The 5,311-nt window shown below is 32.5% G+C and overlaps 1 long non-coding RNA gene across 1 annotated transcript; it reads right to left on the bottom strand.

Moving 5' to 3' along the window:
• Positions 1–3,084: 3,084 nt before the first annotated feature.
• On the bottom strand, positions 3,085–3,246 carry LOC120782106. Its single transcript, XR_005706223.1, has 2 exons — positions 3,178–3,246; positions 3,085–3,124 (listed from the first exon to the last, which is right to left on the bottom strand). It is a non-coding gene; the product is annotated as an uncharacterized LOC120782106 (long non-coding RNA).
• Between the last annotated feature and the right edge of the window lie 2,065 nt (positions 3,247–5,311).

Below are 5,311 nucleotides of genomic sequence, written 5' to 3'. Positions count from 1 at the left end.
AGTTAACATAAAATAAACTAACGAACAATTTGTTTTGCTTATTGTATAATACAAAATAATTAATGGTGCTTTCTTTCCATTCACTTCGAGTGACAAGAGCCCTCGCTTCAGTGTTCACATGGTCAGAAAGTCTATCCATATGAGACTTTGCACATTTTTTTATGATGCAGCAACTGAGTCAATTCCGAGGTCGCGTTTAAGATCGTGACTGCGAACATACCAAGGCGCATTGACGGCGCATCTTAAAACTTTGTTTTGAAATCGCTGGATTTGTGCAACAATGCTAGAGCTTGAGCAGCCCCAAAGTTGTAATTTTGTTATATGTGGATAATGCAGAGTTTCTACCCTTAGCCAGTACAAGTTTCTGAATTTCATTTCTAATTCTTCTTTTTTCTTTTGACATGTGCACTCCTACTAAGTTTTGTGTCCAGAGTCATGCCTGGGTATTTCGCGGTAATATGATATGGTATTTGCACACCGTTTAAGTACAGAGGCATATATCTATCGGGTGATTTTTTAAGAGCTTGATAACTTTTTTTTAAAAAAAAACGCATAAAATTTGCAAAATCTCATCGGTTCTTTATTTGGAACGTTAGATTGGTTCATGACATTTACTTTTTGAAGATAATTTCATTTAAATGTTGACCGCGGCTGCGTCTTAGGTGGTCCATTCGGAAAGTCCAATTTTGGGCAACTTTTTCGAGCATTTCGGCCGGAATAGCCCGAATTTCTTCGGAAATGTTGTCTTCCAAAGCTGGAATAGTTGCTGGCTTATTTCTGTAGACTTTAGACTTGACGTAGCCCCACAAAAAATAGTCTAAAGGCGTTAAATCGCATGATCTTGGTGGCCAACTTACGGGTCCATTTCTTGAGATGAATTGTTCTCCGAAGTTTTCCCTCAAAATGGCCATAGAATCGCGAGCTGTGTGGCATGTAGCGCCATCTTGTTGAAACCACATGAGTCAACATTTAAATGAAATTATCTTCAAAAAGTAAATGTCATGAACCAATCTAACGTTTCAAATAAAGAACCGATGAGATTTTGCAAATTTTATGCGTTTTTTTTTAAAAAAAAGTTATCAAGCTCTTAAAAAATCACCCGATATAAATATTTGAAATGGATACAATCATGTTACATTTAAGTGATAGCGATAATGAGGATGAAAATTGTATACAAATTCGTCGCGAGCGCAGAAATTTGAGGAATAATTCAAAAGACATATTGGAAATGGATGATTATAAGTGAGTATTTAAGCTAAACACGACATATATAACTTTGTTTACATGCATATACATTTACAGTTTCTTCAAAAATTTTCGCATCAACAAAGGAGCTTTTATATACATTTTAGATAAATACGAAAATGTATGTGGAAATGATAAAAGACAAGGTTTTCTTTCTCCGAAAATAGAACTTGCTGCATGTCTGCGCTTCTTTGCCACTAGCAACTATCAGCATTGTGTTGGAAAGGACTTCAATATAAATGTGGCCCAATCGACATTCTGTGGAATATTGGAGGAAGTTCTAAACATTCTTGAGTACAGAATATGTTCACGGTGAATTTCTATTTACATGAATGAAAACGAAGAATTGGAATCAAAAACATTTTTTTTTGCCAAGTCAAAAATTCCGGGTGTGACAATGGCAGTTGATGGAACTCACATAAAGATAATGGCTCCAACGAGAGATAAACATCTTTATTATAATCGCAAAGGATTCTCAAGTCTGAACGTTATGATAGTGAGACTTTTATATTTATCTTTAAACTGAATATTTATATATATTCGTTTTTCTGAATGTATATAGGTGTGCGACCACAAAATGCAAATACGCTACGTTAGTGCAAAATATCCTGGCAGTAGTCACGATTCTCATGTATGGGATTTGAGTGACATAAAAACTATCAGCGCAATCAATTATCGGAGAGGAAATGCAAATTTAATATTAGGTGAGAAACCATTGATAAAAGTACGATCACCTAATAAAAATCTTCACGCGATAAAGGAGACAAGGTGTCCTCTTCAAACCATGGCTCATAACTCCATTTGAAGAGAACCAATCACATGCCTCCAGAAAAGAAGATTTAATACGTATCATGTAAAGGCCGAATAGTTGTTAGAGAAAACAATGAGTTTTATTAAAATCAGTATTTAGATTGCTTTGCAATTGAACGAGGACTATATAAAGCAGCACTTGTGTTAATTTCTGCTGTGCATTGCATAATATTCATTTTAATTCTAACGAAAATTTTTATCAGACCACACCTGGATATATCTGAATGAATATTCAAACAATGATGACAATGATTTAAATGATATGCCTACCAAACAGAGCAAATAGAATAAGAGAAAACTTTTAGATATGTTTTGAAGTATAAGTTCATATATAACTAAATATGTTGAGTTCATTTTTATTAAAACTAAGTTAAAAAACGTAAAAATTCATTAAAGTGTAAATATTTTGAATTAATAATAAAAACTTATGGATTATTTAAATGCTCAAGTTCCAGTTCTAGATTTTTTTTTTTTTGGTTTCCAATTTATCAAAGGCTATTTTTTCCATGACAGCATTATGTCGCTTCATTTTTTTCAATTTATCCTTCTCATTTTCACTTAGTTTCCTAAGCCACCTGTTTGTGTCGGACTGTTCTTGGATATAGTCTTTTTGATGTTTAATGAGCGTGGCTAACAATTTAGATACATTTTCCTCCATCTTTTTTTGAATATTTATTTGTTCTGTAAGAAGACCCATTTTGTTTATTTTACTCTTTTTATGTGGGGTACAGAACACATCAGCATCTGCATTAGATTCTATGGTCTGGCCAGGAGTCATATATGACGTTTCAATCAAGTCAATGTCAGGCTGGGAATAAATTGACTCAACCGGTCTTTTGCGGGGAGTACTTGTTATTGGTATTTCTTCCGGAATATTTTCTTTTGAGCATCCAAAACTTGTAATGCCCTTTAATAGCTCCACTGATACATTGAGTGATAGAATAACACTCACTTCCTCTTCCAGTGCACTTAAAGAAATTTGGCTGAAGGGCCCACCTCCTGTTCCTGAAATTTGCTTTGCCTTTTTGACCATTTTTTTCTTCGTCGCAAACTTGAAATCTGTCCAAACCTATAACTTAGGTAGCTTAATTCCGATAATATACAAATGGTGATTTTTCATACCTTCTTCCATCCAGTTCTGTCCTTGATTGGGGGACCTACTGCGTTTAATTTGTTTGAAATTTCTTCCCACCTTGCTCTTTGCGAAAATCCTTTCGCTATGTCGGGGTGCAGCTTCTTTCACTTACTAACACTTCAAATTGGTTTTTGTTGGTGTGTTTTTTGTCTCTTACTTTGATTTCGACACAAATTTTCGATATTGCTTGATTTCGAAATAGCGACATCTATGTGCTTTTATCAAGCCGGTAAGTGAGTTCACTTCGATCGAAAATTTTATTTTCGATACGGTTTCAATGATTTCAACGCAAATTTTTTCGATCATATCCTTAATACCTTTATCTACTTCTGTAGCTTGTTCTAGTTTTAAATTTGTTTCCATTGGAGTATCATATAATTTAGAATTTTTTAGATCATATTTTGCAGCCAAAGATTCAATATATTTTGTTTGGTTTAAAGTCATTCCACTTTTATTATCAATATAATTAATATCTATGCCAATATAGTATTTAATTTTTCCCAAGTCTTTCATCACAAATCTTTTCATCAAACTAGATTTTACCTCTTTTATTTTATTTTCATTTTTACAACAAATTAAAAGCGCATCTACAAATATTAATATATATATTGGATCTTTGCTTGCTCTCTTAACATACAAACAGTAGTCATAGTTACTTCTAACAAAATTAAGTGTTTTTATAAATTTATCAAAACAGTCATACCATACTCTAGGGCTTTCTTTGAGACCTTAAAGTGCCTTTTGCAACTTGTACACTTTGTTGCCATCAGTTTCATAACCTTCCGGTTGACTTATATAAACTTCTGATTTTACATGTGCATTTAAAAAGCTGTCTCTAATTTTTTTTTACAACTGTATGATAATAAAATTTTTAAGGTTTGCATTTTTCCTACCGGAGAATAAGTATTTTCAATGAATTCATTTTGCTGAAATCCTCTTACATCTAATCTAGCTTCATAATCTATTGTTTTATATAAATAGATTATATAATTGCAGCAAACCCATAGACAATTAAATAAAATACTCCTTGGAATATCAATTTCGCAATTCAAATAGATATTAATTTATTTTCACTTTACGTCTGCACACGCTCGCCCACTAACAAAAACCAATAAGGAAGACATATGCCGATCGCGGCATACCAGGCAATTACACACACATATGCATATATACACATATATGTGTATTCTCTCCAGTTAATTTCATCATTGGAGACTTTTGCCTATTCCTTCTTACATTAGATTTACAGCGGTCATGTTCAACCACACCTCGTCAAAAAATGAAAAAAATTTAAATCCAAGAGTTACAAAATTTGCTTATACGACGAGCATAAAAGTTGCTTTCTGGGGAGATACAATTATTCATGGTCCAGCATTTTGCAAAGGATTACCCAGGAAACCCAGTAAAACCTAATCAGAGTCCATTCAAAATTAGTAATACTAATAATTATACATAATAATATAAATTCATATACTAAGTTTAACATCTTTTTATATTCAAACGCAAAATTAAGTTCATTAAAGTTCAAAATCTTAAGTTAAATTAATTTTAACATATTATATCTTCAAAAAAAATTAAATTCATTAAAGTTTTTAAAGATCCAAAGCTAAATTTTAATCTATTTTATATTCAAAAACTTATGAATTGTTCAGAATATACATGTTGTGATAATTAAGTTTATTCATTAAGTCCCAGTTGTTGCCGTAGTTGAATGAATCTGGCTGTAGGTAATGGTTTTGTCAGGACATCAGCCAACTGCATTTCTGTAGGGATATACTCAAGAGATATAAGTTTACATTGGATTTGCTCTCTAGTAAAATGGTATTTTATATCTATATGCTTTGTTCGTTTATGGCAAGTTGGATTATTGGCTATGCTTATGTATCATTGGCTGTCTTCTCATAAATATTTATTGGCTTTTCCAATTTAAGTTTAATTTCAGAGAGATTTAACGACTTCAACCATAATGCCTCTCTCACACTTTCAAATAATGCCATATATTCTGCTTCTGTCGAAGTAGCTGCTACTGATCTTTGTTTCATTGTACACCAACTAATCAAACAACTCTGAAACATTTTAAATAGAAAGCCAGTTGTACTTTTTCTATCTGTTTCACTTCCT

The sequence above is a fragment of the Bactrocera tryoni genome, unplaced genomic scaffold (genome assembly GCF_016617805.1).
Source record: "Bactrocera tryoni isolate S06 unplaced genomic scaffold, CSIRO_BtryS06_freeze2 scaffold_943, whole genome shotgun sequence".
NCBI lineage: Eukaryota > Metazoa > Arthropoda > Insecta > Diptera > Tephritidae > Bactrocera > Bactrocera tryoni.
The sequence above is the reverse complement of the archived record's forward strand: the minus strand, read 5'-3'. Positions and strand labels throughout refer to the sequence as shown.